Source organism: Nannospalax galili, unplaced genomic scaffold, assembly GCF_000622305.1.
Source record: "Nannospalax galili isolate Female #2095 unplaced genomic scaffold, S.galili_v1.0 scaffold312, whole genome shotgun sequence".
Taxonomy (NCBI): Eukaryota; Metazoa; Chordata; class Mammalia; order Rodentia; family Spalacidae; genus Nannospalax; species Nannospalax galili.
The window spans coordinates 6,343,521-6,352,889 of NW_008335967.1; the positions used below are offsets into that span (position 1 = coordinate 6,343,521).

At 37.8% G+C, this 9,369-nt stretch overlaps 1 protein-coding gene and 1 pseudogene across 3 annotated transcripts in view; one reads left to right on the forward strand and one right to left on the reverse strand.

Moving 5' to 3' along the window:
- Positions 1 to 9,369, forward strand: part of Slc26a5 (solute carrier family 26 member 5) — a 74,622-nt gene that overhangs the window by 6,617 nt on the left and 58,636 nt on the right. The window lies entirely within an intron of this gene.
- LOC103732234 overlaps positions 8,642 to 9,369 on the reverse strand; it is a 5,151-nt pseudogene continuing 4,423 nt past the window's right edge.

Consider the following 9,369-nt stretch of genomic DNA (forward strand, 5'->3'; position numbering starts at 1 on the left):
TTTATTGCTAATCATTATTCCCAAAGATTTCATAATATTGAGCATATACTCTTTTACTATTTCATAATTATCTTTTACCAATTGACTACAATGAATCAACGTAGGAACAAGCCACTAGGAAAAGATGGATTTGTCACCCTAACTAATGAAAAACCTAATTATTACTAGGCTCAAAACACATCTATATGTGTCTATAAAAGCATTAGTTCTCCCATACATCTAAGTTTTTAGACAGCAAGAAGAATGTGAGTTGTACTGGCTCTTAAGGTTATCTTTAGCTTGCTTTTTAAATTCTTACTCAAAATAACAAAATGCTTGAAATATTTAGAAATAATATAGTTTCTCCATTAGTCCCTGTTTAATTGAATGCTTTTAGTATCAATCTCCAGCTTTCATTTCCTCCTTCCTTTAATTCAGTTACTCATTCGACAAACATCTGATGGATTCCTACTGTGCACCCGCCCCATTTAACTTATATTTTCATGGAGGAGAGACAACCAAAAAGTAAGGAAATCAAATATAATATAAGTTAGATGACAATAAGTACTACAGAGAGAAAAATAGCCAGAGAGAAAGCAGTAGGGGAGTCGTACAATTTTTAAAATAAGGTGGTCAGAAAAAGCCTCCTCTGGGAAGTGATACCGAGTTTAGACCAGAGGGTGGGGAAGGAGAAAGTTCTGAGCTCTCCAGCATAGAGCACCTTAGCTAGAGTACAAGGAAACGAAGTCAGCAGAAAGAAAGTGTGGCCAGGAGTTCGGGAAAGTGCTGAGGAATGTGGAAGCCCAGTTGGGCCCTTTCTGTGGGATTTTTGTCAGGTGTTATAAAGAAGGGGATTCCTGCAGTTTCATCAAGTCACAGCAGCCCTGGGTTCTCTGTTTCTTTGCCTTGTATTCCAAGTCAGCCTTTTCTCATGTCCTTCCTTTCTCGCCAAGGCTGACTATGTAGTGGACTTCACTCTCTCTTTCTGGCTGGCCTGAAAACAAGACTGGCTCTTTGATTTGGTGTGGTTTGGTTTGGTTGGCTTTGTTTTGTTCATTGATTTGGTTTGGTTTGTTGACATGGGGTCTCACTAGGTTGGGCTCAACTAAGCTGCCTAGAACTAGAACTGCTCAACTAGAACTCATTATATTACCCAGGTTGGCCTCAAACTCTGGATCTAACAGCCTCAGTCTCCCAAATGCTAAGATTACAGGTATGTGCCACTGCACCTAGACTGGCCCTTCCTGTTTCAAGGAATATGCTCCTAATTGCTGAAGAATGAAAACTGTCAGATAGTATCAAAATAGTTGTAAAAATAATCTTTTTCAAATTTCAGACAATACGCTTTGATTATATTTATACTGTCTCCCCATCACAGCATTCCCCAACCCACTCCCACTTGACTTCATGCATTCTGTCATATGCTTTTTTCTGACAACTTTGTGTACTTTCTTTCTTTCTTTCTTTCTTTATTTCTAATGGGGCTTTTTGCTACTCTAACATTCCCCTTCTCTTAGAGGTAACCCTAAAATCTTTTAGGGATTAGATAAGAGTTCCCAAATACTTTTGACATTTTTGGCCTTTAGAACAGAGTATGTTGCTAAGAGGCCCAAGGACATTTTGACTTTTAGCCAAGAAACTGGCTACTTTTCTTTGGAGTCTTTTTATACTACCCAAACCTTCTATTCTTATCACACCATCCTCTGAAGAGGTTACCCAAATTATAGATAGGGAATCAGGACGCAGACTGCTCTGGCTTCTTCCGTATTGAACAGGGACACAGGGTGAGGCAGTTGGAGTACCCCTTCAGTGGTATATCTAAAAGACTCCCAAATTGTATAACTCTTATCTATAAGGAGAAAAAAAGGTCCTTGGCTGGTGAATAGGGGATGTGAAGGAGAAGTAAAGGCAAGAATAGTTAGGATTACAAGTTCTAGACAGGGAACTAGAAAAAAGTCAGAACAGGGCAAATTTCAAATGTTCATATCAAAGTCCATTGGGATTTCTTGACGAAAGCATCCAAAAGCATGCCTCTATTGGGTTCTTCCTCATTTTTCTTTTTTCTGCCAAGGCTGAACTCGAGAGTGATGGACTCAGGGTTTGTTTCCAAGCACTTTGATAGCTGTTGGAGTGGCTAGAATCAGTGTCAGTTCTCTCTCAAAGGCTTCTAGATAGGGGGAGAAAACAAATTTAGCCATCATTTTAGAACAATAGTGAGTTATCTCCCCTAGCTACAGGTGGGGACTACAGTATTGCAGACCAAGATTTGAAGTCTTACATCTGAGCAAAACTTTCTGCTTAGAAACAAAATCATCAATGATAAATAATTGTCTAAGTAACATTTTATGTGGACTTAAGCCTAATGTCTGGGAAGTGTAATCCCTTGAACTCTTAAAGAAATATACTGATCACTTTTAATCTTTGGTTATACTTTCCTTTTGGGTGTTTAAGACCATATAGTTGGCCCAAATAAACCAATTTATTTTTACTCTTCAGATCGTTTGAGGATCTGTTCCTTAGGATTCACATGGGCCTGGGAGAAACCTCTGGCTCCTTTGTTTTACCAGTTCCATGTATGTCAAAGGTTCTGCTCAACTGTGGGTGGCTTCACTTGGAAGCATGGAGGGAATGTTTCCTCTGTGTTGACCCTCCTCTTTGTTGACTGGAGTTCAAGTCCATCTCGTGGGGTCTCCATGATCTCCCTGAACAAGAGGACAGGTGACTTACCACAGTTACAGGACATTTTGAGAGATGTTTCATAGTCCCCTGGAACTTAGTCAACCTTGGAGGGCAAGGAGAGAAAACTGTCCTTTAAGTCCCTCTGACCAGATTAATACAGGCCTCAAAGTATGGCTATTAAACATCCAAGAAGGTTAGTTCCACCAGTCTGATACTTTTAATTACCATGTGCTATATAGATAAAGCTTGGGTAAAAACCAAATCTTCTCAGATAAACCTTGACTAGATATATATTTTGTTCCTTAAACTAGTTGACTAAACTATGGCCTTAGAAGATTATGTGTATATTATTTTTGTCTCAACCTTTATATATCATAGCAAACCTACATAGACCCTCATCACTTGCTTAGGCTTTCTCATTTTTTCTGTCTATTTTGGAATATATCTCCATTCCCATATCTTTTAAGTAAGAATAATCTTAATAAATTTGAACAAAACATAGTTGTAGCTTATACTGTAGATTAAACACAAAGTGGCTTGCTGCTGCTAGGCTAAGTTTTATCTTTGCGTTTTGTTGATTCTATATATTGTTTCATTGAAAAATCAATATTCATTCCCAAAATAAAATTGAGGAAGTTTTTGTAAAAACATAGTTTCAAGCTCTCATTTAAAATTGGATATTCTGGGGCTGAAGAGATGCCTCACCAGTTAAGAGCACTTACTGCTCTTTCAGAGGACCCAGATTCAGTTTCCAACACCCACATTGTGGCTAACAACAGTCTGGTTTGTAACTTCAGTTCCAGGTGATCCAAAGCCCTCTTCTGGACTCCACAGGCATTGCGTGCATGTGGTACACTTACAGGCAAAACACTTGTACACATAAAATAAAAATAAATAAATAATTGTTTTAAGTGAGTATTCTATATATTTTAGAATGGGCAAAACTAATCTAGAGTGACAGAAATCAAGCCAGGCGTAGTGGACACGTCTTTAATCCCATCACTTGGGAAGCAGAGGCAGGTAGATCTCTGTGAGAGTGAGGCCAGCCTGGTCTATATAGTAAATTCCAGGCCAACTGGGGCTACAGGGAAGCCCTGTCTCAAAAAAATAAAAGTAAAAATAAAAATAAATCAACACAGTGCCAGAAATCAAAACTGTGGTTACCTGATGTAGCAGGGGTTGGCAAGATTTCAAGAAAGCAAAGTTTCTATTTATGAAATACGTGGAAACTCAGTAAACCATATGCCACCATGTACAGCTCATTAAATGCAAGTTGAACCTCAATATAAAAGTGTTTTAATTTTTAAATTAATATTCATACATTGTAGAGTGATTATAGTAACCTAACAAAGCAATCATCTTACCTAACATTTTAACTAACATTTTTATGGTGAGACACTTGAAATTTACTCTTACTTTTAAATATAGAGTGCATGATTATTGGGTATGGTTATCCTGAAGTGCAGTGCATCTCAAATTTATTCCTCCTTATAACTAAAACTTGTCCTTTGGTCATCAGTTCCCCATTTCCTGTTCCCTCCCTATGGTAACTCTCATTCTATTCTGGTGAGCTGAGCTTTTTTAGAGTCCATGCATAATCAAAATGATGTGGTATTTGCCTTTCTGTGCTGAATTATTTCACCTAGTGTAATGTCCTCCCAATGAATCTTGCTGTCACAATGGCAGGTTTTCCTTCTTTTAAAGAATATTATTCCATTGTGTGTGCATACTATAGTTTCTTTATTCATTCATCCACCGAGGGACATTGTTTCCATTTCTTGGCTACTGCGAATACTGCTGTAATGAACACAGGACGCCTGATCCACATGCTGCTTTCAATTCCTTTGAATAGTTCTGGGAAGTAGAATTACAAGTTCTTATGGGTTTTTTGGGGGGGGGTTGTTTTTTTGAGGAAGCACTATACTAGTTTCTATAATGGCTGTACTAATTTACATTCCCACCATCAATATACAAGATTTTCCTGGTTTTCACATCCTTACCAACATGTGTTACTTCCCTCCCTCCCTCCTTCCTTTTTCCCTCCCTCCTCTCTCTCTCTCTCTCTCTCTCTCTCTCTCTCTCTCTTTCTCTCTCTCATAAAAATCATCCTAACAGGTGTAAGGTGATATCAGTTTACATTTACCTACTCATTGGAGGTGCTGAATGTTTTTTTCATTTACTTATTAGCCATATATGTCTTCTATCCAGAAATCTGTTTAGGTTTTTTAACCTATTTTTCAACCATTTTTGTTTTCTTGCTATTGAGTTGTTTGAAGCCCTTACATTTTTAGATGCTAACACCTTATTGAATATATAGTGTGAAAATATTTTCCCTTTCTATGTGTTGCTTTTGTTAACAGTTTCTATTGCTATTCTATTTCTATGCACATAGATATCCTCATGTCTGTCTCTGCTTTTGTTGTCTGTGCTTTCAAGGTTCTATTTAAAAGCATCATAGAGTGGTGCAATGGAGCTTGTCCCTTATGTTTTCTTCCAGTGGTTTATAGTCTGGGATCTTAAATTTAAACCTTTAATTTTGAGTTGATTTTTGTCTATTATATAAGAATATAAGAATCCAATTTATTGGGGAAAAAAAGCTATCTAAAGAAAAGTTTTAAGTGAAAGTATGTAACAAAGAGATAAGTAGTAGCTGTCTGCCTTGGGCTTGACTCATGGTTCCTAGACTGGCAAAGACCCACCTGGTCTACTGCAGTCATTTATAGCAGTCACTGAACTCCCTTTAGTGGCACTGAGGGAGGAGTGGGGGATGAATGGGAGATGAATACAATCAAAATATATTGTATGCATGTATGAAATTCTCAGTAAAAAAAATATGTTTTAGGAAGGAATTAGTGTGAAAGGACCACAAAGAAGCCAATGATCGAAGGAAGGAAGGAAGGAAGGAAGGAAGGAAGGAAGGAAGGAAGGAAGGAAGGAGCATGGAACCAGCAGAGATAGAAAACATGTGTTGGGGGCAATGTCTGAACACAGGGATCTTTTTGCTTTTTTTAAATTATTACTATTATTTGAAATTCCTTATGAATACTATATCATTTCCATCCCTCTTTCTCTCCCTCTAATTCCTTCCCCCCACCCCTTACTTCCTCTCAATTTCTTTTCTTCTTCTTTGATTAAAAACGATTGAAAAATAGGTAAAAAACCTAAACAGATTTCTGGAAAGAAGACATATATACATACATATATATATGCACATACTTTTATGTAGATTTTTTGTTTTTGTTTTTTGAGATGGGTCTCACTGTGTAGCTCTGGCTGGCCTGGAACTCTGTGTAGACCAGGCTGGCCTTGAATTCACAGAGATCCACCTGTGTCTGCCTCCCAAGTGCTGGGATTAAAGGCATGTGCCACCATGCCCTGTATACACATACATTTGTACACACACACACACACACACACACACACACACACACACACACAAACACACACACACACAAACACACTGCACTGAGTCCATCCATTTAGTGGTGCTTCTGTGTATATGTACATGTAGGACTGACTACTTGGAACTAGATAACCTATCAGGGCTCATTCCTAGAGAATACTGATTCTCCTCCTTTCAGCAGCCATTGATTATTTGTAGCTCTTCATCTAGAAGAGCTACATCTATCTGTGAAATTTCCCCCATCCACACTGGCATGTCATCTACTGTTTTCACTATTCAGGTCTTGTTTAGACAACCATATTGCTGAAATTTCATGGGTACAGCTTCCCTGTCATGTCCAGAATATACTACCAGCAGGCATTCTGGTTTTATGGATAGTTGTAGGAAACTCCAGTTTCTCATGTGGGTATGAGCACTGCAGGGTACTATTGTTCCTTGGTATTCATGAAGATTAGATCTAGTACCCTCCATGGATACCAAAATCCACAGATACCTAATTCACTTATTAGTATAGTACAGAACCCACAGATACAGAGGGCCAATTGCAAATCATTTCTCTTTTTAGCATTCAGAAAGGGTGAGCTCTGTCCTGAAGGCTGGCTCTTGCCTCCTCAGCCTTGAAGCCAGCCACCCACAAAACCTACTCTGGTGCATAAAGCCTGCTATCTCCATTTTGTTTTGGGAAAAGTCTTACTCTAGAAACATGTACAGACAAAACAGTGGAGGAAGTCCTTAATTTCTAAAGAAAATACAGAACCAAGAAGAACTTGACATATAAAGAAAAAGAAGCATCCAAACAAGCAAAGGAAGGAAGGAACTTTTTTTAAAAATCTGAGTACAATTAAAGAAATAAAAACATATTGCCTATAAACAGCAAAAACAGAATACTATTAATAAGAAAAAAATCAGAAAACAAAAAAGATCACAAGAAATTTGTACATGTTAATAAAAATAATTTATTTCAATATCCCTGGCCAACCTAGCAAGACCCCATCTCTTAGTAATAATAATAACAATAATGATACAAATTTATTAGAAAGGCTAAAAGATAAAGCTTAATTTTTTTCACATTTCATTTTTATGTATTTGTGTATGTGCACATGTATGTGACTGTGTACATGTGTGAGTATGAGTGTGTGTGTGTGTGTGTGTGTATGTGTGTGTGTGCTATCATGTGTATGTGTATGTAGAGGTCAGAGAACTTCTGGAATTCAGTTCTCTCCTTCCACCATATGGGTTCTAGGGATCCATCTTAGGCTGTTGTCAGACTTTCTGGAAAGTTCCTTCACCTGCTGAACCATCTCACTGGCCAAAATAAAGTTTGTCAGATATCCCAGAATGCCTAGCAAAAGGTGGAAAATATGCTAACAATGATGAGAAACAAAAGAAATTCAGTCAGAACTCTTGAAAGAAAAAACAAAATAAAGGGGAAGAAGCTGACAAAGAATTGAAAGGAAAAATCTCCTACAGTTGAGGAAAAGTACAAGAGTAAAAGGGTCTACCAAATGCATGCGGGTCTGGAGATGCACATTTCCAAGGACACAAGGATTCCTGATACCCGATACCTCCTGAAGGAAAAGTGAAGCTGTTTATTTAAGATTGGTATAAAGTTTCTCATGAATGAATTGGGGGGAAAAAAGATACTAAGGGAATAATTTCTTCAATTTTTATTAATGAAAATAATTTTACATAGCTAGTAAAATTATTATTTACATGAAAAGGTGAAATGAAGATATTTCAGACATTCAAGGGTCCATTTACTTCTAACAACACTTCCTGACACTTGCCTGAGGATGTGCTCTGGCAAAATGAGGGCTAAAGCATAGAGGAAGATTGAAACTAGAAAGAGTGAAAAATTCCTCAAGTACAAGAAAAATAAATCCTATGTTGACAAGTGGTTCCCAGGCTTAGAGTTGGGCATAGCAATGCACACCAGTGATCCCAGCCACTCAGGAATCTGTGACGAGAGGATCACAAGTTCAAGCTCAGCAAGGGGATGTACCATTTAAATATGGAAAGAAAGCATGGACTCAGGCACCCAGGAGAAAGAGAATCTAGAATTAACTGGGTAAGTCTGGAGCCCAGTGGTCTGTCTAGTCTATTAAGAGACAATTAGGAAAATTCTGAGTGACTATGTAGGAAAACAAGCCTTCTAGGCCATGAATTATATTTGAGGAGGAAGAATAAAAACTTATATCATGTTAATTAGTAGAGGCGATAAACATTACCATTGAAATCTACCCGATGACTTTATAGACATACACAGGCACCAAGGATCCAAGTACAACTGATTATGACTAGTAATAATCAGATACATACAGATTAGAGACGCATGCACCAACATCTCAGTGTTATTAGCAAAAACAGTGACTCTGTAAGAACAGTATATTTTCAAATGAAAAATCTTTTTTAAAGGTTAAAAACTCATTCAATTTTATGTCTTACAGGGCTTATACTGAGTTCAATATTGTTTAACTGTATTAATTCAACAATGAACCTAAAAATTTTATAGCCACTTTTGAAAGAGATGTATCTTTGCTCTGGAAACCGTTACTGAATATGTTAATGAAATGCTTCTTTAAAAAAAAAAAGATACTTATCTTTTATTCTGAAGCCTAAGTGTACATTAAATGATGATGTTGTAAGTGGTATAGTTCCATGGATTCCATCATGAGTGACTTGAGCGCCAACATTTCTAAGTTGTCTGATGTAAATAAGTCCATCAACCCTTACTATATCGTGTTCACAGGTGAGGACATAGGTTAAGGGCAAACCGTGTAACTGGGAGTCATTGGCTAACAAAGGCGATAACCTACTATTAGTACTGCGTAGGAAGTGCTTAGTTTTCCATGAACTGGTTCAGTGTAAACATGGCTCTTTTTGTACTTCTCAGGAAGGAAAACACTCCAGTTAACAAACTTGAACAGATGTCTTCAGTTTTGAGGCATGTGCTGGTTGCTCTGCATGGCCTGGGGCAGTGCTTTGTCTTCAGTCATAACTGTTCATTGAGACAACTGGGCCACGTTCGCACTGCCGAGAAGGCATGGAGGCATCGACATACTGCAGGCCAGGGTACATCAAAGCTCGGGCCTTAATTTTATCCTTGAATTCTGGATGATTCTGTAGCTTAATTTGAGGGACTTCAAGAAGATACTTGTTTTTTTTTTTTTTTCATACAGAAGAATTCCTTCCTAAGCAATTGACATTGAGACGTTTTCACATGCATTTCTAATCTCTATACACATGACTATCACTGGTCACAGTCACCCACCTTCTGAGCTCCTCGGCATCTGAGCATGAATACAAAC